Source organism: Canis lupus, chromosome 34, assembly GCF_003254725.2.
Source record: "Canis lupus dingo isolate Sandy chromosome 34, ASM325472v2, whole genome shotgun sequence".
Classification (NCBI taxonomy): domain Eukaryota; kingdom Metazoa; phylum Chordata; class Mammalia; order Carnivora; family Canidae; genus Canis; species Canis lupus.
Genome location: NC_064276.1, coordinates 26116633 through 26140364, shown reverse-complemented (window position 1 = coordinate 26140364; position 23732 = coordinate 26116633). Strand labels below are relative to the sequence as shown.

Genomic DNA, 23732 nt, shown 5'->3' with positions numbered 1-23732 from the left:
TTTTGATCTCTTGTATTTTAAGGGTATGAAAGGGGCTCATGCTGACACAGATGGGAGCTGGAAACCCCAGCACAGGGAACACTGGAGTCTGTTCTCCTGTAGTAGGAAGTAGCTGCAAAAATGTACTGACAGGAAGATGAGAGTGTGTCTGCAGCAGACTCAGGGCTGGCAGGATCCAGATCCTGTGGGCCTGTCTTGCCCAGGGCCAGCTGGAGTGCTTTGCCTGGGAGCCTTGGGGGCTTTGACATCACATTGCATGATTCACCCCCTCCGCCCCGGATCCAATCAGCAGATCTGTCTCCATCCATCTGTTGAAGTTTCTCCACCCAAATGTTGGCTCAAACTGGAGACTGAGGATTTGTTCCCTCAAAGTCAGGTAAAGGACAAAGGAGGCTGCAGGATTTGAGAGAGAAGAGTGGAGAGGGCTCAGCTGGAAGGATGGGGAGCTGTTTGCTTGGTCCTTGTTGTGTCTTTGGGGCTTTCCTTTGTGACTTGGGAGATGCCGGGAAACCACTCTCTCAGAACAGCACCAGAAAACAAAGTCCTTTCTTATTCATTCTCTGGGTCGTCACTGACAGCATCTCCACCCTCTGGCTCAAAACTGGGTCTTGTCTGGCCGGTTGGATGGTGGGCACGGGGCATCCTGATGGCTGTGTGGGGTAGGGCTGGCAACCTGGCGGAGGTCCACACGCTACTCCTCACTCACTCAGGAAGACAGGTTGAGGGTGTGGATGTGGAAGCCCGACTGTCTGGGTTTGAAGCCCAGCTCTGCCATTTATTCCTGGCCATGGGATCTTAGGTGAGTTTCTTAAAAGTTCTTAGGCTCCATGTTTTCCTTTGTACCTACCTCACATTTTAAAAAAATCCTTTGATGGGGCACCTGGGTGGCTCAGTCAGTTAAGCATCTGCCTTTGGCTTGGGTCATGATCCCGGGGTCCTGGGATCGAGTCCTGAGTCGGACTCCCTGCTCAGCGAGAAGCCTACTTCTCTCTCTGCTACTCCCCTTGCTTGTGCTCTCTTGCTCTCTCTGTCAAATAAATAAATAAAGTCTTTTAAAAAAATTCTTAGAAAACTGCCCAGCACCTAGTAAATTCTGAAGCAGCACTGTCATCTGTAAAGTGAGAATATTAGACCTCGTGAACTCTGAGAACCCTTTCTGTATAAAATTCCTGACCTGCCTGTGTTCAAATCCTGAATCTACCACTACCCAGCTGGGTATTCTCCAGGTCAGGGGCTGACTGGACCCAGGTCAACTCTGTACCCACAAAGGGCCTGGGGCAGCGTCCAACATATCGTAGGTATGTGGGAAATTTGGTATGTGTACATGAGCTGCCTGTTGAGGCCCCTGTGAAGAGGTTGAGAGGCTTGTTCTGAAGAAATAGGTGCTGGTTTCCCTTTGCTGCTAACAGCTGACCCAGCCAAGGGCCAAGGCCTTCCAAAAGAAAGAGAGGCCTCCTTTCTCTTAGCAGATGGATTTGTGGTCTTGAGGAGGACTGAAACCAAGAAGAGAAGGGCAACAGGAATTTGGGTGAATCACAGTAGAGGAATATGTGGGGGAACTCATCATGGCTATGGCCTGGCCCCCCTGAGAGAGAGAAGGGCCCCCAGCTGACCTGGGCCCCAGCTGTCCAGCAGAATGGGAAAACTAGTGGACTCAGAACCCAGAGACCAGAGTGTGAATCCAGCCCCGCTTTGCTCTATTACATGCCTTGGAACAGAGCACATACTATGTCAGACAATCAATTTTAATAAAAGAGGCCATAAATTTTAAAGCATTTCTCACAATATTGAGAGAATGAATAACCAGGAGCATCACTAAATCCATGATTCTCTCTTCCTTCTTTAGGATGCCCAGTTATGTGATGTTTTCCACAGACATTTTTAGTTTCCAAAGTGCTTTTAACAATACCTTCCCACACACAGAACACCCCTGCAGGGCAGGAGCCTTCCTTGTGCTCATTTAGGAGACTTGATTCAGAGTGGATGCCAAGATCGCCGAACTAGTTGGGCCCAGATTTGCAGACTTCAAATCTTGCCATCTTTCTTTCCCCTCTGCCTCCCAGGACGCTGCACAGATCTTCAGATGAACATGATATCTAGCTGGGTAGTTGAATAAAGAAGAAATCTGGAGGACACATATGCGAGGTGTGTGTGATTATGGCTCAAACTCTTAGGCTAGTGCTGCCATGACTGGGAAGTGGAGACAGAGCAAGAGGACCCATGTGCCGGTTGGCCCCTTGGTCAGCATTGGAGGGCGTCCAGCTCATGCACGGGCGAGGGGCCCAGGAAAGCACACATTACCTGCTTACTGAGGGTAGATAATGGGCTCACCGTAGAGAGATTTTTCGGAAGAACAGAAAGCACTGCAGGAAAATAAATGCAATTGCTTCTCATTTGAGGCATTCTGATCTATGTCTCTGGAAAATATTCTCTCAGTTTGGAAGGGAGATTGGAAAACTTGGTTTGGGAGTTTGAAGCCTAATGAGAACAGTAAAGAAAGTCATTTATGCTTCTTCACAAGGTCTTCCCCAGGCAATATTCGTGCACACATTCATTCATTCTAGATTTCCTGAGCCCCTACTATGTGCCACCACTGTTGCAGGCACTTTGAGGGCGTAGAGATTCAACCCAGGGGTAGTGCCTGACCTTGAGGGACTCCCAGCTGCTGAGTGGTACATTCAGGATTTGAACCCAGGTAATCTGGCTCCAGGTTCTGTGCTCTGCATTAATACTATGCCGCCTTATTAGAAAACACACGTAACTCAGCCTGGTGCAATCAAGGAAGGCTTCTATGAAGAGGTTCCACTTTTGAGTTGAGTTCAGCAAGCAGATGAAGAGGGAAGGATGTTTTGGGAAAGAGAAAAGGCTAAAAGGAATGGGGAGAGAAAGGCATATTTAAGGAACTGCAAATGATGTGGAATGACAATGACAATAATGATGATGATGATGATGATGATGATGATGATGATGATGAAAGGGGAAGGAATAGAGGTAGGAAGTGGAAGGAGATGAGCTGGAGAAATAAAGTTGGGTCCGCACCATAAAGTGCTTTAAATGCCGTGCTATTCTGTGTTTCATCTCGATGCCTAGAGAAGGATCGAGGTGTTTGAGGCAGGGCAAAGACTTGATCAGCACTGTGACATGGGACATTGTATTTAAGGGGTTCTTCTAAAACAGTGTTTCCCAAGCCCAGTCATTTACTTACTAAAATACCGTGTTTTCTTTTTTGGACCCATTCCTGCCCCAGCTTTCCCCACCGTGGTAAGCCGGACCCACAAATGTCTGTGTTTCAGAGCAAATATCTGGAGGCCATTGTCACTGCCTCCCATCCCCACTCCCCCTATATCCAAGCCATCACCATGCTCTCTGTTCTGCTTCCATGATGTATCCTTGTCCATTCACGGTTCTCCATAGCCACCATCCCTGGCCTGAATGATTGTGTCCATCTCATGATCAGGTTTCTCCTGCGTTCCCGAAATCTAATTTTCATGCGACAGCCAGAGGAATCTTTGCAAAAATCAGATAATGTCAACCCCTATTTATATCCCTTTAAAAACAGCTCTCCATTGCTCTTGGAGTAAAATCCAAATTCCTCACGATGGCCATCGGATTGGCGGCCACGTCTCCAGTAATCTTGGAATCTGCTTACTGGCTTTCTTTTGTTAGCAGCCCAAAAGTTACTGGCCAGCTGGTCCTTGGAGAGTTTCTGGGACTTGCCATGCTTTTTCGGACTCAGTTCTTTGGACTTGCTTGTTTCCTATTCTTTGAGTACCCTTCCCTGTACGGTTTCTGTGACTTGCTCCTCCTCCACCTTCCAGCTTACGAATCATTTTTAGGGAGGCTGTCTGTACACCTCTTCACAGTGCCTTTCTTTCATAACATGTACATATGGAGTCAGACTGCCTGGGTTCAAATCCTGACAATGCCACTCAACAGTGGGGAGTCCTTCAAGGTTACGTACTACTTACCCCTGGGTTGAATCTATATCCCCTGAAGTGTATATATATATATATCCCTAAACCTGGGACAGGGGCTGCACCCAGAAGCACTCCATAAATATTAGTTGAGTGAGTGGTTGAATGAATAAATTGAATGCAATTTATTCTTCTAAGAGCAAGACTTTTTCTTAAGCTGTCTCTCTCATTTCAATAAGGGAAGGGATGCTGAGTGGAAAAACAAAACAAAACGAACAAAAAGAAATGATTCCCTTTGTCTGACTCTTGTCTTTCTTCTTTCCCAAATTTCACTTACTAGTTATGAAGATGAATTTCTGACACTGTTTATTCCCCCAAGGTGCTGGTTCAGAGTGCTGACTGGTTGAGGCCTGTGACAACAGCTTTTCATCCAGCGGAAGAGGTGTCGCTTGCTCCTGGGGCCAGAAAACAACACTGTGTCACAGAGGGGAACAGACACGCGTTCAGCCCACTACTCGGTGCACACAGCAGAGGACAAGGGACTGGGGAGAGCCCCAGGAGCAGCCCCTTGGTTGTGTAAAGGAGGAAACAGGTTTCTAAGAGGTCAAGGGAACAGAATCTGGTCCTCTTTTTCCTGACTCCCCTCCAATCTTGCTCCTAGTGAGAGCCTAGATCTGAGTGACATTACTGCCCTGTGGCCTCTCTTCATGGAGGGCTGCTCTGATGGGGACGGAAAGGACTGTGTTGTCAACAGCCTGCTTGTCCTTCTTGATCAGTTAGGAATGTTACTTGACATCTCTGAGTGCCCTCTGCAATTGTATTTTGGGTTATGCTTCCATGATTTAGGGAAAGTTTTATTTTTGTTCTCAACCCAAATCATGCCTAGGAGTTGATGAGGTTCTTAACTTTATGACTTATTATGTAGCAGCAGGACTTTTCATCATTTTTAAAAAAGATTTTATTTATTTATTCATGAGAGAAACAGAGTGAGACAGAAATATAGAAAGAGGGAGAAGCAAGCTCCCTGGTAGGGAGCCCGATGCGGGACTTGATCCCAGGATCCTGGGATCATGTCTTGAGCCAAAGGTAGACACTCAGCCCCTGAAACCCAGGTGCCCCAGACTTTTCATCATTCATGTTTAATTTACTTCTTGCAAAGTCTTCGTAGGGACCAACACGATGATTTGAGGGTTGCGTGTCTCTTGAGTGTCTCATAGCCCTGCTGGTGCACTTTGTTGAACCTCTGACACTAATTTGAATTAGTTGCTAAAGGAAAAGTTGGGTGATTTTACATAATAATCTGAGATTATGACTTCTCATAGAAGATACAAATGTACAGGAATTCCGGGCCTATAATTCTTTACAGTAACAGTTGACTGAAACTGAGTAGAGGTTACCCTGTTTAGACCTGGGAACACTCCCTGGTTTAATCAAGTGTCTCCATGCTCAGGTTCCTTACGTGCTGCTGCCTCATGCTCTCCTGGGCATGGTCATCAGGTGCTTTCAGCAGAACAATTGTGACATCTAAAGCAAAGCTAGTCCAGAGGGATTTGGAAGAAGGATTCAGGAGAAACTCAAGGTAGGGTGTAATTATTTAGGAAGGGGGTGGGTAAAATTCTGAGAATCTTCCACACTGATTTAATGTTATCTGTAAAGGTCCTACTATACTCCGGGCACAAAGACCTAAAATTATCAAAGGTTACTCCCATTCACTTTCTACCATTATGCTCTGCTTCCGGTCTCCCCACTCTTCTCAAGTTGCTCTCTCAAGGGTCATTAACAATCTCCACTATGGACTAATCGTGTCCCCGCCAAAATTAATATTTTGAAGGCTTAACCCCCAATGTGATGGTATTTGGAGATGGAGCCTTTGGGAGTAAAATTGGTTTAGATGAGGTCATGAGAATGGAGCCCCTCTCTCTGTCTCTCTCTCTCTCCTTTTCCCTCTCCCATTCTCTCCTCCATGTGAGCACACAGAGACAAGGCAACCCTCTGCAAGCCACAAGAAAGTCCTCACCAGAACCCAACCATGTTGGCACCCTGGTCTCAGACTTCTAGTTTCCAGAACTGTGAGAAAATAAATGTCTGTTGTTTAAGTCACCCAATCCATGGTATTTTGTTATGGCAGCCCAAGCTGACTAATCCAGTGTCCTAATTGCCATTCCTGTGGTTCCCATCCTACTTGGATTCTTTGTAGCCCATGAGAGGATAAACATTCTTTCCTGATCAACTCTTTTCTCTTGGCATCAGGCGAACATGTTCCTCCTACATCTGGAGCTACTTCTGAGTTTCCTTTGCGGACTACCTCTTGAGAGTATCTATCTCTTGAGAGTTGGTGAAAACCCAATATAAATGAGGGGATGAGGGTGGAAGAAGGAAGGGTGAGGTCCATCCTTGATCTTATCCCTTCTTGCTCTGATGCTTTTACCTGGGAATTTCATCTATTTCCAATGGTCTCAAATTCCTGAGCTCCAGACAAAAATCTCCACTTACAAGCACATACACCAGCAGGACTCAAATAAACTTGCACTCTGCCCACACATTGAGTCCTTCTCCCATGTATTTGCCTGATTTTGTTTTGCTGTGGCTTCATCTCACCATTAAATCTACCTTCCACCTTACCAACTGGGAGTCATACTACATTTATTCATTAGGCATTCTCCTCCTCCTCCTCCTCCTCCTCCTCCTCCTCCTCCTCCTCCTCCTCCTCCTCCTCCTCCTCCTCCTCTTCTTCTTCTTCTTCTTCTTCTTCTTCTTCTTCTTCTTCTTCTTCTTCTTCTTCTTCTTCTTCTTCTCTCCTCCTCCTCCTCCTCCCCTTCCTCCTCCTTCTTTTTCCTCTTCTTCTCCTTCTCCTTCTGATCTGGCCTCTTCCTACTGCCCCAGCTTTTCCTTAAGAAGTATGCAATACACACAGAATAGTGCCCACAGTGTAAACAGAGTGAACTCTACCATTCCCCAAACATGTCCAATTCTTTCCTGATACTTCACTATCTTTATGCTCATTATTCCTTCTACCTGCACTGTTCTTGCTTCACCGCTTCTTGGCCTGAAGTTTGAAGAGATAGTTCAGAAGCTTTCTCCTTTGTGAAACTTAATTTTTCAAGGTAGGGTCTCTTCTTTCTGCTAAAGTTCCACGGAACTGTTCATTCTACTCTTGAAATACCTGTTGCACTCTAGTGTTATTACCTGTCTGTTTGCTGTGAGGTCAGACTCTATTTCTGTTGATTTTTAAATTTCTAGTACCTGGTGGATTAACCAGTTCATAGGAGGCACTGGACACATCATTCATCAGTAACAATGTATTCCCTACCCTCAAAGGGCTTTTTAGTCTGATAGGGAAGCAAGGCCTGACGCCTCACCAGAAACTGTGATTAGTGCTAAATGGTATTAGATTTGTTCTAAGTATCTTAAAGTGTTTACTGCTATTATGAGTGGGAACTTTTGTTTATTATGTCTTTTAATTAGTTTCTTCTGGTGGGTACTATAGGGCTGTGCATTAGTTTCCAAGGGCTGCCATTTCTAAAAACTTGATGGCTTAAAACAACAGAAATTTAAGGATGCTTGGGTGACACAGTTGTTTAAGCGTCCAACTCTTGGTTTTGGCTCAAGTCCAATCTTGGGGTTCTGAGATTAAGCCCAGAGTCTGCTTGGGTTTTTCTCTCCCTCTGCCCCTCCCCACCAGCTTTCTCTCTCAAAACAAATAAATAAAATCTTAAAAAAAAAAAAAACCCCACAAACTTATTCTCTTACAATTTCAAGGCCAGAGCCCAAATCAAGCTATTGGCCTGGCTATACTGCCTCCAGAGGTTCTAGGGGGAGAATTTGTTCCTCATCTCTTCTAGCTTCTGGATGAGGCTGTGGTGTTTCTTGGTTTGTGACTACATCAATCCAGTCTTCAAGGTCAACCTTCAAATCCCTTTCTGCTCTATGTTGTCTTCTCTTCTCCCTCTCTTTTTCTCTCTCCCTCTCCATGTGTGTATGTGTGGAATTGCCTTCTTATGAAACATGTGATTGCATTTAAGGTCCACCCAGATGATTCAGGATGATCTCCTCATCTCAAGATCCTTAACTTAATCATATCTGCAAAGATCCTTTTTCCAAACAGGGCAACACTTATTAGGTTTCAAGGATTAGAACCTGATATCACTGGGGACAACTATTCAGCCTAGTATAGGCTGCTGTTGATGTTGGTGTATTGAGCTTGGATTCAGCAACATTTAAAAAGTTTGTCTGAGAGTTTACTCTTCTATCATAAACAAATGATTTTGTGTTTACTTACTGATTAAAAGAACTTCTTTCTTTTCATTCTCTCTTCCATTTCCTGTGTATCTTCTTTGCATTCTTCTATTTCTTCTTATTTTTAATTTTTTGTTCTTTATTTTCTTATTTTTAAATAACTTAAATAATTTTTTGGTGTTTTGTAACAGCTTTATGAAGGCATAATTCATATGCCATGTAATTTACTCATTTAAATTGTAAAATGCAATGGCTTTACCATATTTACAGAGCTATGTAACAGTCATCACAATCGTTGTTAAAACATTTCATCAACCCATAAAAAAACTATACACACCTAAGCTCTCCCTCCCTCTGAGCCCTAAGCAAGGACTACTCTTTCTGCCTCTATAAATTTGCCTATTCCAAAATTTCATATAAATGGAATCATACCGTATGTGACCTTTCCTGACTGGTTTCTTCCACTTAGTGTAATTTCAAGGTTCATCCATTTTGGAGCATGTATCAATATTTCATTTCTTTTTTTATTGTAGTAAAATATATATAATGTAAGATTTATCATTTTAACCATTTGTGTGTTTACGTGTCAGTGGCATTAAATACATTTACAATGTTGTGTTACCATCACCATCATCTGTATCCCAAACCTTTTCAACATCCCCAATAAAGACTTTATATCCGTTAAGCAGTACTCATTCCCTTCTCCTTCCAGCCCTTAATAGCCCGTTTTTTACTTTCTGTCCATGGATTTACCTATTCTAGGTATCCCATGTAAATGGAATCATACAATACTTGTCCTTTATGTCTGCTTTGTTTCACTAAGCCAAATGTTTTTAAGATCCATCCAAGTTATAGCATATATCAAAATTTCAATCCTTTTCCTATTTCCCTTGGGTATAAATCTAGAATAGAATTGCTGGGTCATATGGTAAGTGTTTAAAGAACTGCCAGACTGTTTTCCAAAATAGCCGTACCATTTTACATTCTCACCATTAGTGTATGAGGGTTCCAATTTCTCTACATTCTCACCAACAACTGTTATTATCTGACTTTTGACTTATCGTCATCCTGGTGGGTTAGAAGTAGTATTTCAGTATAGTTTTGATTTGCATGTCCTTAATGACTAATGATGTGCATCTTTTCATGTACTTCTTGGCCACCTGTAGATCTTCTTTAGAGAAATGCTTATTTAGATCCTTTACCCATTTTTGAACCAGGTTGTCCTTTTATTATTGAGTTGTAAGAGTTCTTTATATTTTTTTAGATAGAAGTCTCTTATCAGGCATATGATTTGCAAAATTTTTTCTCCATTCTGTGGATTGTATGGTCACTTTCTTGATCGTGTTCTTTGAAGCAGAGAAATTTTAAACTTCGATGCTGTCCACTTTGTGTATTTTTCCTTTTGTTGCTTGTGATTTGGTGTCACATCTAAGAAATCATTACCTAATCTGAGGTCATTTATGCCTCTGTTTTCTTTTAAGTGTTTTATAATTTTAGCTCTTCACGGAGGTTTTTGATCTATTTTGAGTTCATATTGTGTAAAGTAGGGGTCCAACATCACTCTTTTTATGTGGGTATTAAGTTGCTAGCTTTCTTTATTTCTTTTAAAAGCATTCTGGTTTTTTGTGGTGGTTGTATTGGACAAAATAATCTGTTGAATGTTGTTAAAACCTGCCTGTGAAACCATAGTGTGCCATTTGTGAGAGGAGAAAGGGGCACTTCTCTCCCCTGCAACTTATTCAAGTTTTAAAATAATTGTTTATTCAAGTCTTCTATTTCTCTTTGAATATATTTTTATAATTTATGTTTTCCAAACTTACATTTTTCTCTTACACTTTTTAAAACTTTTGACTGAATCTGTAGTTATATCTTCCTATCATTTCTAATATTCATTTGTGCCTAATTTTGTGTCTTCTCTCTCTCTCTCTCTCTTTTTTTTTTTTTTTTGGATCAGTCTAACCAGCAGCTTATTTATTGTCTTTTCAAAAACTAGCCCTTAGTTTTATTGATCATAATTAGTTCTTGCTTTTGTATTTATTCCCTTTTTCCTACTTTCTTTGAGTTTACTTTGAGTCAAACGCTTCCTGAGTTAACTATTTTTCTTAAGAAGCTTTAATATATGAGCTATCCCAAATACCCAGAAAAGCAAAAAACCAATATGTAATAGTCATGTAATTACAACACAGATTTTAAAAATAAAATTATTTTCCTTTTTTTAAAAGATTTTATTTATTTATTCATGTGAGACACAGAGAGAGCGAGAGAGAGAGAGAGAGGCAGAGACACAGGCAGAGAGAGAAGTAGGCCCATGCAGGGATCCTGATGTGGGACTTGATCCCAGGTATCCAGGATCACGCCCTGGGCCAAAGGCAGGTGCTCAACCACTGAGCCACCCAGGCATCCCAATAAAATTATTTTCAATCTTACTTAGTTACTAAAGATTTCTTATTTACCAATAAATGCATTTAAGACTACTAACATAATATACATTCATTACATCTTACAATTCTTGATTTGTAGAGCTTTGGTTATCTTTTAGTATCCACCATTTTTGAATTTATGTTGTAATTTCCTCTTCAATGCATATACTGTTAGATTGATATCTTTAAAATTTCAAATGTATTTTCCCTTTTCTTTCCATATTGATTTCTAATTTCATTGCTCTGTGGAAAAAGAATATTAAATCTATTCTTTTAGATTAGCTGATACTTCTTTATTGATTTGGAAAGATGCTCATGAAATGTTGTTAAGAGAAAACATCATTATGCTCAGATTTATTCCATTGAGGAGAAAAAGTATGTGCATACTTGCAGGGAGAAAAGATAAAGGGCATACAAGCCCTTTATTCATATTCATCTGACAAATAGTTACTACCAAAGTGAAAGACAATTATGGAAGGATTTTCTTTAAGTTTTGATTTTAATTCCAGTTAACATACAGTGTTATATTAGTTTCAGATGTACAATACAATAATTCCACACTTTATGGAAGGTTTTCTAAAATCCATTTTCCTTCTTGAATTTTTAATGATTTCTTTAATAACCATGTTCTCTCTTTAAAAATTAAAAATCAGCTTACTGATTTTTAAAAAATATTTCTTTGTAAAAATACTCAATACCCATTCAAAAAACTTTTTCAAAAAAGATTTTAAAAAATTTATTCATGAGAGACACAGAGAGAGGAAGCAGGCTCCATGCAGGGAGCCTGACGTGGGACTTGATCCAGGGTCTCCAGGATCATGCCTTGGGCCAAAGGCAGGCGCTAAACCGCTGAGCCACCCAGGCTGCCCCAAAAAACTTTTTAAAATATAGAGATGTATACTATAGAAATTTCTTGCTTGACTTCATACAAAGTATATATTTATTAATTTAAATATGGTATTATATGGTGACACCTGGGTGGCTCAGTCAGTTAGGTGTCTGCCTCCTGCTCAGGTATGATCCCTGGGTCCTGGGATTGAGCTCCATGTCAGGCTCAGTGGGGAGCCTGCTTCTCCCTCTCCTCCCTGCTTGTGCTCTTTCTCTCTCTCACTCTCAAATTAATAAATAAAAGCTTTTTAAAAATGGTATTATATGTAAACATATGTATTATATACATAGATGTAGATATTTCTGTAACTTGCTTTTATCTCCTAAATTACATTATGAAGACTTTTGCTTTGCTGTAGCAGACTGACCATATGACTTACACACTTACTCTCTGGAAAACTCATTGAAACAACAGCATAGATATACCCCCAAAGAGACCAAATCATGATAATAAATTCTGGAAAGGATAACAAAAAATAAAATATATGAACATAAAACATTTCCTGCCAAGTCTCAGGAAATGGTGGTAACATTATTGGGAAGGTAGGGGTGAGATGGGTTGGGGCATAAGGAGCCCTTTCTCCTTGGCCCCAGTCAAGAGTTAAGTCAGAGAAACAGACTAGGGAAGCCCTAAACTTGGGGATACCAGGCATGGAAATTGGGACATATTGGTGAGAGAAACAAGCAAATATGGTATAGAACGGTACATGTGAGGTAACCTCTTATATATTACCAAAACAAAACATAGGTACATAAGTAAGAATGTAAAAGCATGGAACAACCATGGAACACAACAATATCTGTGGTCACATTGTAGCTTCCTACAGTATGGTGCTGGGCTCTTCTTTAAATTTTCTCCCTGGGGGTGACTGGGTGACGGGCACTGAGGGGGGCACTTGATGGGATGAGCACTGCGTGTTATGCTGTATATTGGCAAATTGAACTCCAATAAAAAATAAATAAAAAATAATAATAAAAAAAGAAATTTTCTCCCTGAGTGATCCTATTCATTTCTGTGGCTTTAAATGCTACCTGTTACTTTTAATTTCTGTCTCCTTTGGGTGGGCTTCCAACACTGGCTCAGACTAAGCCAACCGTGGTGCTGTATTCCTCAGCCACGGGGCTTGCTTTAGGGACGTGCATGAGACTAGAGCCTATGGGATTTGATGGAACTCAGAGGCACTTTTCCCAGCTGGTTTTGAACCTGAGAGGGAGAAAGCTCTTGCAGCATTCTTGCTGTAAGCTGTGCCAGTTCACGTTGCCTCCAAACTGTTACTAATCCCAAGTGACATCAATTATTTATTTTTGTCTTTGCCAACGTGTTAGGAGTAAATATATCATTTTGTTTATTGTTAGTGAAGTTGAGGACCTTTTCATATTGTGTAGTCATTTGTATTTCTTTTATAATTTGTCCATTTATTCTCTTTTGTCACTTATAAATTGCATTGTTAGCCTGTTCCTTATTGATAAGATGTTTTAACATACTGCAAATATTGTTCCTTTGTTATATGTATTACGAAGATATTTAGCACACTGTTTTAAATAACTATTTTCTAATTATTTTAATTTGGTATTGATGTTGAATGTGTCCAGGGACAGTCATTAATCTACTGTGGCTATAAATTCATGTGGGAATTAAGGAGCTTAGCAGCCTCTTTCTTTCTTTTTTTTTTTTTAGCAGCCTCTTTCTAAGTGCTTATTCTCCTACAACATCTCCCAACACTGGATTACTGTGGATGAGTCAAATAAAAAAATTCTTTCTTCAGACTGTTAAAGGTGTGCAAGTACAGACTTCATTCTTATGAAAATTTACAATAAAGAGAGTAAAATATTTGAATAATGCCTTTATTTATTTATCACTGAAAATACAAATTGTTTCCAACATGTTGACTCGACATATAATTTACCTTACTGATTAAGCGTAATGTGAGTTTTTGTCTTAAAAATGAAGTCCATTTAGTGTGGTAAGGTTTTGTGACCTCTCTGAGTTCTATGGACCAGCAATTAGGAAATGCTGATTTAGCTGACCAGCAAAAAATATAATAAGAACAAATAGAAGAATAGCTAAACTTTGTAAGCATCCACAGTGTGTCAGGTACTTTTCTAAGTGTGCCACACACATGACACCCTTTAGTTCTTAACCCGATGAGGCAGGTATTATGATTATCCTTATTTTCCCACTGAAAGATCAGGGACAGCAAGGTTAATTAACTTGTCCAACCTCACCCAGCTGCCTGGGGAAGTGCAAGTCTTTGACCTCAGGCAGTCTGTACTCACTGGCTGCACCTTAAGCCACTATGCACACTGCTTTCTTAGTGCTTTGTTTTGTTTTATTTTGGTTTGGTTTGGTTGTTATAAGCTTGGTTTTATCACTTAAACCCATATGGCCAGATCTGAGTTTATGTTCGATAGCAAGAAAACAGAAACTCAATGTGATAAGGACTCTTAGTGTGTTTAATCCTGAGCTCCCCAAATGGGATTGGCATATATTTCTAAGAGATCAAAAATTATTTAAAACACATTTAAAACATGGTGTTTCATGTGGCCCTAAACAATAACTGAAATCAAATTTTGGAATAATTATAATTTTGACCTATACTAAGAATATGGCATGTATATATTTTCATTGGTTTGTCTTTAGCAAGCTGGTGACTAGTTAGCTCAGATGATCAGAAAGGCAGATATGGGGCATGGGGCACCTGGATGGCTCAGTGGTTGAGGGTCTGCCTTCAGCTCAGGTGGTGATCCTTAGGTCCTGGGATTGAGTCCAGCATCAGGCTCCCCGCGGAGCCCTCTGCCTCTCCCTCTGCCTGTGTCTCTGCCTCTCTCTGTGTCTCTTATGAATAAATAAATAAAATCCTAAAAAACCAGAAAGGCAGATACCTGCTGTTAATGGGGTTCTTAAGTGTCACCTTAGGGAATGTTGGCCATTGCCTGGAGCCAGGCGGAGCTAGCAGGCTGGTTGGGACAGTGCAAGCTGCCAAGGACCTGCTACAGGAGCTGAAGGGAGGAGGTAGGAGAATTGAGGGACCTCCTACTTTTGGATGCCCACCTTGAGGAAAGGGGTGCTTGGTTAGTAGGCATGTGGCCCAGGCACAGTGGGGCCTGATGGCTCAGGGATTGCGGGTGGAGGAGGGATGGTCCTGAGGAGCTCCCAAACACCTGTCTGAGAAGCAGAGTGGCCAGTGGCTCATTCTGAGTGAACTTGCTACCATTTGGGGGGCACAATTCTGCATCTGAAAGCACCATTCTTAAGCTTCTGCTCCTACTCCCCTCCTCTATCCCAGAGCTGGTAAGGACATTTTATGGCCAATGATCTCTCATGAAGGGTGGAGAACCCTAGAAACATTGTTTAAAAATATTAATAAGAACTAATATCTATTGAGCTTATACCATAGGTCAGGAATGATTCAGAGACCTTCCACCTGTACCAATCCTCTGAGGCAAGTATTGTTTACAGATATGGCAGGTGAGGGAAAGGAGCTTAGGAAAATTGCCCCAGGGTCACACAGCATGTAAAAAGCATAGATAGAAGGGGGGGGGGCATTCCATCTGAGCGAGTTTGGCGCCAGACTCCGCACATCAAGCTATCAGGCTGTACTGCCTTCTTGGTACATTAGTAAAGGATTCCTTTATCTGGATACAAGAGAACACTGAATTTTCTATACTGCTTACAACAAAATAGTCAGTCTCAAGTCAATAATTTCTTTCTGCCCCATAGCTGTCTCCCAGAGTTCTAACTGCACAGTCCTATATGAGGTTATCTTTTGTCCAAATGTCCATCTCTGGATTTTCCTGAGCTGGGACAGGGTTTAGTTCTCAGCTTTTAAGCCACAAGAGTCTTACATATAATACATATTTTTACTGTTGCTTCTTCTGTCTTATTGGGCTCATTTTGTCCATCAAGTTTCTCTGAAGAACCAAGACAAACTGTATATGCTGAGTGCTGTCCGGCCACTCCTGATGATTGACAGGTCTGGTACAGTGACATTGGGTCCTGGCTCTCCTTTCAAAGCATTCATCACTTAGAGTAATGTCCACTGATGGCCAAGGGTCAGAGCTGCTAGAACACTGAGAAGCCGGTAGAAGGATGCTGTTCATGTTCAAATTCAAGTTCCAGACTCCAGTAGGGTGGAATGAGCAAGTTAGCATGTCGTTTCCCTAGAAATTAATAATAAAACTAGACAACATTGTCAACAGCATCCACTTCAGGGCTCTGGAAATTTACCAAAGGCAAGCAACAAACTGAGAAGGAATCTTTTAATCCAGAACTGCTATATTTTGGTAAGAAGGGTGGGAGGGTGTGGCATTCTTGCCTGGCACTGCTCTACCTCACCCCTCCTCTGTCTGGGCTCAGTCTGTGCAAAGCTTCTAGCAGAGGACAGCAAAGCCGAAAGCAAGCACAGCAGATTTGCTGCTGGAGGGAGCACAACTGAATTCCAGCAAAAGGTGGAAAACACCTTCCAGTCATGCCATCAGTTAAAGGATGTTGGTGGCAAGTGAATAGGGGCATCAGCACTTCATTCACCACCAGGCAGTAGTCTGGGTTGGAAAAAGCCACCTTACGGCCAAAAAGCCAAAAGAAATTTCATAGGGAGATCCTGGGAATGAGACAATCACGGAGGGACTTGAAAAATTCTCCACACACCCTAGCTGCCTTCTGAGAGTGTGCAGTGTGGGAGCAGAGAAGATCCAAGTTCTCTACTCATCCCTGGCTAACAAACACGGTGTGCTTGGAGAGGACATGTGGACGGGCATGTGGGAGTCTTATGGGGTTGCTAGAAATGTTCTAAAACTGGATTGTGGTGATGTTTACACAGCCTTGTAAATTTACCAAGAGTCACTGATTTTATACTCAAAATAGGTCAATTTTAGGATATGTAAATTATACATCAGTAAAGTTGTTAAGAAAAAAAATTCAGTTCTAGTAAATGACTCTAAAGAATGTTGCTTTGAAAATTTTCCTTTGGTATATTATGGCACTGCAAAACCAGCCTCTGCCAGAACAAACCGAACTATTTTTGGTAATAGACAATGGTCATCTACAATGATTTCTTTCGGTCCCTTATGCACTGCATTAGAGCTTAGGAAGCCTTAAATTTCTAAGACCATCAATAAGCAAGACTCACTTGAGAACTATATGTTTAAAGATGAAGATGTGTGTACTGAGACATCATGTGTCAACATTGATTGAGCACAGAGTTTGCCATGGAGGCTGAGAGGCATAGTGTTTAAATTTGACAGCCTTCAGGGAGCTTACACTGTTAAAATTGTAAGTTAATTTGCAATAGTATGTTAAAGTTAAATATTATATTACTATTACTGGGGAGGGCTGGTAGTAAATAAGATGCTGCCAAACACCTCTGATAAATCATAAAATATCTTCTTCATTCATTTCTGCATTTAATCCTTGTGGGTATTGCCCAAAGACAGGGAAACTGAGGCAACTTGTTCAAGATCCCACACCTTATGCCAAAGGTGAAATATGAATCCATGTGGCTGATTCTCAAGCAAATGCTGGTGAAGATTTGGAATAACTGGCATTCATACCTGGTTCACTGGGGTGTAGATTAGTAAAATTTCCACGGAGGATAACTTGGTAATATCTAGCAAATGGAAACTGCATGTATTCTTTGTCTTTAAATTCTTCTAGGATGTTTGTGGTTTGGTATAGATGGCCATCAGTAATGAATTAATTAAATAAATCTCTGTCTAGAAATGGAATATTATGCGGCCATCAAAGGAGGTATATCTGAATATACTAACATAGAATGATATGCAAGATATATAATCAAATTAAGAAAAAGCTGTTCTCCACACTTTTGGGGTTGTTTTAAAAGGGACTGGTTTCCTAAAGAGACAGGGAGCTGTGTATACTATCATAAAGCCAATTATACAACTTTAAACTGAGGTCTGTGGTTAATTTTTTTAAAAAGATTTTATTTATTTACTTGAGAGAGACAGAAAGAGGGAGAGCACAAGTGGGGGCAGGGGCAGAGGGAGAGGAAGAAGCAGACACCCCCACCTTGCTGAGCAGGCAGCCAGACATGCGGCTTGATTCCAGGACCCTGAGATCATGACCTGAGCCAAAGGCAGTCATTTAACTGACTGAGCCACCCAGGTGCCCCTGTTGTTAATTTTTAGCTAGTGTCTGTGGTTTCCATATTTGCAAGCAGCAAAATAGTGAGCTGTTGACTAGGTTATGTGATTGCTGTAAGTGTTTTTATGATATTAGTTAAAAGGGATCCTTCTTAGCCTTTCTTACTATATTCTAGAAGCTGTTCTCTTTTCTGATTTGGCTGATCTAAATCTTCAGAGTTAGAATGAAATTTAGAAACTGTGTAATTCAATATTTATCAGGTCACAGCCTTCAGTGAATTCTGAAATTAATTTTGTGGGTCAAAACTAACATTTCATTCACTAAAAATTTAAAAATTAAATAATATAGACAAAAACAAAGTATCAGAGTACCTTGTACATAGAAAGGCTATGTTTCATGTTGGGAAACTGTTTTACAATATGATTTGTTGTACTATGTGTATGAACTTATGTGCATACCTATACATGTGTGGTCTCCATGTGCATATATATGGGCTTTTTGTGTGTGCATTTGTATATGTGCTTATGCATACATTTGTGCGTGTGTATGTGTTGTGGTTTTAAACGTATTTCTTACTGTTGGTCCTAGACTAAAAAATTTTAAATCCATTGTATTAGTTCAAAATGTCTTATTTTATGGAGAAGAAAATGGGGGCTCAGATAGGCTAAGTGATTGCCTAAGATGAGTAACAGGGCTTGAATTCCTACTCTTGTGTCCAGACTTACATGTTCCTTCTTTGTTTTATAAATGTTTCTGTTGCCAGGGCCATTGAAGGACTTTAAGGAGTGAAAAGGTATGAAATTGGACTTTAATTTTGAAAGACCATAAGGAACAATGTGGAGGGTGGACTGGAGGGGACTAAAGGGGGGCTGGGAGCCTGATAGGAGCTCTGGTGAGAACTAATGATCCACTAAGGCACTGTCCTTACACCTTCTAAAGAGAAAGGCGTGAAATTTATTTAGAGGGCAGCAGTGACAGGACCTGGTGATGGCTGAGTTTGAAGTGATGCAGGAGAAAGAGTTAAGAAGAAATTCTAAGTTTCAGACTTGGGTACCTGGGTAAATGGTAGGGTGCTTTGCTGAGCAAGAGAAAATAGAAGAAGGAGCAGTTTCAGGGCAAAGACAATGAGAATAGATTTGAGTTGTCTTTGGATGTTTCATGTAGAGACTTGCAGGAGGAGGGTGAGAAATCCAGCTTGGAATGCAGAAGAGAGCTCAGGGAAGTAACTTATTATCTAGGAGTCATCAGTAGAGAGTGAAGGATAGCTGTGAAAGGACTTCTTCTTTTGGGTTTCTTTTGTCCTTACCCTTGAGTGTGGTTTCCAGGATTTCTTATTGGAAAGCCATGAGCAGAAACTTCTCACCACACATCACCTCAACCAAATGCCACAGATATGCAAAATGAAACCATTGGGGGCAGACTCAGAAACCGAACCAACAAATTCTCCTCTCAGATTCTCTTATTTACTTGTTTGGTTTCCATTTGTGCCAGTGTAGTTAAACAACTCTTTCTTTTACTTGGAACCTCTTTATTTGGCCACCAGGGACTTCCCTCTGGTAGTAGCAGCAGTCACTTCAAGGACTTACCCCAGAGACCTCAAAACAGAAGCAATTGCATTTCCACTTGAACTATTATTTCTCTGCCTAAGGGAATCTTCTTGACCATTAATTCTGCTAACCCTTAATGGGAAATTTGGCTTCTGGGCTTCATTATAGATATTAAATTCACAGTGAAACTGTGCAAGAATCCCATTCATTAAAGATTTCATTCATACTCTCCAAGCTGAAAACAAGAAGCCACATTTTGGGTTATATGGATAGCTACTTTAATTGACCCAACTGACCAACTATTTCTGCTATGATACATGTATCCTGTGAATTCCAAGGGAATTAATGAAGTAGAAACATTTTCTTATTTCACATTTCATGTAGATGCTAAGGCTTTGTTGGTGGTTACATGGGTATGGGGCAGTGGGGCTATCAAATTGAGATATGTCAAAGGACACTGGATGCAGAATTTGCCTGGACTGCAAGGATCTAGAGAGTTTCCACTGGCCACAAATACAAGATCTGTCACTGACTAGATTCATAACCTTGACAAGTCACTTTGCCTTTCCAGGCTTCATTTCTCTTCTTTAAGAAAAAGTGAAATGGCCTTTCTGTGCTGAGGGTCCATACCATTTTGGGTTCCCATGTAACCTAAAGGGAAACTTCCACAATGTCTAGAGCCCTGACCTCCTGCAAAGGGAGAAGGATGTCTTCTAACTCCTTGTGGCAGGAACCCACTTAGGTGACACCAACCCTGACTTCAAAATGATACATTCCATCTACAAAAGAGAAACCAATGGCATATTACAAATCTAGAGAGATCCTATGAGAAGCTTCTTCCTGTAGCTTGTACCATTGTTGCTGTCAAACACCCGAGCGAGGTAGGTGTCATATCCTCCAGGAACAGTGGCCAGTGGGCTATGCTGAAGTTGGCTGCTGCCAGTGGAGCCTCTCCTACTGTGGGCCACTTCACTTCTGGAACCTTCACTAGCCAGGTTCAGGCATCCTGCAGGGAGCTGTGTCTTCTGCTGATTACTGATCCCAGGGCTGACCACCCATTTCTCATGGAGGCACCTTATGTTAACCTGCTGACCATCGCCCTGCGTAACTCACAGTCTCCTCTGCACTGTATGGGCATTGCCATCCCACACGACAGCAAGGGAGCTCACACAGTGGGTCGGAGGAAGTGGCTGCTGGCCTGGGGAGTTCTGCATGCATGTGGCACCACTTCCTGTGAACACCCATGAGAGGCCACTCCCGGTCTCTCCTGAAAAAGCCTTGACCAAGGAGGAATTTCCAGGTGAATGGACTGCCCCAGGTCCCAAATTTACTGCTACTCAACCTCAGGTCTCAGATGGTGTGAAGGTGTGCAGGGGTCTCTGCGTCTGTCCAGTAGTTCCCTACTGAAAACTGGTGCACTAGCTCTCGCTCAGGACTGGTCTGCAGCTCCCACTGCTCAGGTCACTCAATGGCTAGTAATGACCCTCAAGTGATCCTAAGCTGCTCTTCCACAGACTCTTAACCAGAAATGGAAATAAGTTTGATGGAAAATGAACAGTTTCCTAAAAAAAAAAAAAAAAAAGCAAAGAAGAAATGGGATCAAGGAGTCACTAAGTTTCCTTCTGAATCTAAAAATGCTGTGATTTTATAAATGATCCTATAGTAGTTCACATTTAAAAGACAGTTTAGCAGACACTTTGGAAAGATAAATGCAATTTCTTTGGGTTGAAATTTCAGTAATTTTATTAAACAAATACCTATAGAGAGCCAGTTATGTGCTTGCACTCTGCTCGGTGCTGGGGAAATGTAGGACAAAGGTGACAGTGCCGGTCCCTTGCAGGCTACAGGGAGACATGACAGCTGTGTTCCAGGACCAGCAATGGCCTGAGCTTTCTATTTCTGACTCTATTATGTCCCTAGTCTGCTCGCTGTAAAATGGAGTCAAATTCTGATAATTTATTGTCTATCTCCTCTACTAGTACAGAGGACAGGAATTTTGTCTCTTTTATTGATTCTTGTATCTCCAATAACTGGAATAATGCCCACCACACTGTTGGCGATTGATGCATAAGGTATAATGATGGAGCACAGATTTGAAGGATATATTTAAAAGCAGTAGAAGAATGAGCTAATACAGTGGTATTCAAACTTCAGTATGCAAATGCCAAAAGACTTTCCATGAAATGGATGGGGATATATTGCTTTAGGGAAATAAATTTCCAGAAACTTCAACTTCCACACCAACCCTTTCTTAGAGTTGATTTGCCTGGGAACTGCTGAAAAAGTTGTCCTGCTGGCATTTCCCCCATCTTCCCTTTTATAGTCTTCTCTTACTCAATAAATTAATGGTTTTTCTTCTAATCTTACTGAAATGCATTCCCCAGGTGGTAAAAAGCACCTGAGAAAAAATGCCTGGGGGTATAGGGCTGGGTTTAAGACAGTAAACGGCCCTAATGACTAATGCATTTTTGCAAGCCAAGTGGTCTTCAATTCTTTTGTCAACAATATTTAATAGAACCTAATGAGTTGTCATCTGATAGATGGCTAGAAAGAATTTTTGATGGTAGATCAATCACAATGTGATATTTGGCATATATTTCAAAGGGAACTCAAAGAATTGATTGACATTGCTGTAATAAGACACTTTCCATTTCCACCTACTTATTTATGAACAAGTTTTCTCAAGGTTTATATCTATAAAAACAAAAATGGAAAAAAAATCCATAAAAATGGAAATAGAAATGATGGAGAACTCTTCTTACTCTGTTAATAATTAATAAACATTAAATACATGAACAAAATGGAAATTTAAACAAGTTCCTCTCAAGAAAAGTGCTTTTCCAATACGATTTTCTTTTTATTCTATAATTGTTCAAAGTTTATGATATATTGTTTATTATGTTGTTTTATTGATTAGTAATAGTCATTATAACAATAACCATATAGAAGAATTTTATTACTTATAGTCAAAGGAAACTTAAAAAAATTAAATTGATATTTATATACAATTTTTGTGCAAGGAAGTTTGATAGGATGATCAATAAAACATTTCAAAGAATGAAATAAAATTACATTAGGACTAAATTTTAGGGGAAAGTGGAATGGAAATATAAATTCAAGAATAAACAAATGACATGAATATGAGATTTCCAAAAGTTAAGAACTTGCTCATTTATTCATTTTTTAAAAATGAAGTGATAGTCAAATTGCTTTCGTATTTAAATTCCATTGGATACATTTAAAAGATACATTCCATTGGCTAAACCAAGTATATTTTTAAATGTTTAGAAAGTTCTGGAAATTAGATTATTTGCAATTCTTTAAACACATGATGGGCAAATTCTGAAGTGAATATAGTAAAGTATGAGGAGTATTTTTCTAATGTATGTTTATTTATTTATTTATTTATTTATTTATTTATTTATTTATTTATTTATTTTAGGGAGTTAGAACTATCTGCATGAGCAAAGGGAGAGGCAGAGGGAGAGGGAGAGAGAGAATCCCAAGCAGACTCCATGTTAAGCATGGAGGCTGACATGGAGCTTGATCTCAAGATCCCGAGATCATGACCTGAACTAAATCAAGAGTCAGACACTTAATGGACTGAGCCACCCAGGCACCCCGAAGGAGTATGTTGTTTTAAACATTTTGGGGGAACCCACCCAAGCAGGTTTAAAGAGTACTGGGCTAATAATACAAGTGAGACATTCTAATTCTGGCTGCATGGTTGCTATCAAGCCTTGGGAAATGCCCTTCTCAATCCCTCTCTGTCCATTTCTCTTTCTGCCAAAAAAAAAAAAAAAAAGCACACCTGCTTATTTTCCCTTTTTCTCAGGAAAATTCTGAGCTCATATGAGATAATGAAATAATGTGAAAGGTCTAGATTATTTCCTGGGGGCAAATTGGACATCTCTGGGAAGTTTTAATAACTTTTCAAGGCTAACAGGATACTGGCTAGTTCCCCAGAAAGTATGCCTGAAAGATACTCTTATTACTACCTTTATTTCACTGTAGCCTCCCATTTCCTCCAGTTTTGATTCAGCCGTTGGAACTTCATGAAAGTAATCTAACACCATAGGATTAGTTTCTGCATCTCTGCATCAGAGGGTTAGCAAGAAGAGACCTAGCTCTATTTAGGGCACAGTGCAAGGTTCTACTCTGGTGGTCAGGATGAGAAACATAGACTCTACAACAGGAGAGCCAACAAGCCTTAAATACCTTCCCAGAAGGCTATGGGGCACATGTATCATAGCCCAGAGAATATTGTCTGAGGTTCTTTTTTTTTTTTTCCTTTTTTTTTTAATTTATTTATGATAGTCACAGAGAGAGAGAGAGAGAGAGAGAGAGAGAGAGAGAGAGGCAGAGACACAGGCAGAGGGAGAAGCAGGCTCCATGCAGGGAGCCCGACATGGGATTCGATCCCGGGTCTCCAGGATCGGGCCCTGGGCCAAAGGCAGGCGCCAAACCGCTGCGCCACCCAGGGATCCCTTTGTGTGAGGTTCTGAGTATTGTCACTGTAAACACCTATTCAAGTAACTGAGGAGAGTCCATCCTCGCCACATGGGCCCCTTCAGCTTGGTAGATTATCTGACATATCTTGTATGCAAGTCCTTTCCTCCCAGCTCAT

The 23732-nt window shown here is 40.8% G+C and overlaps 1 pseudogene; it reads left to right on the top strand.

Annotated features, from left to right (window-relative positions):
• Positions 1–3598: 3598 nt before the first annotated feature.
• Positions 3599–20598, top strand: LOC112645860 (40S ribosomal protein SA-like; annotated as a pseudogene).
• Positions 20599–23732: the final 3134 nt, after the last annotated feature.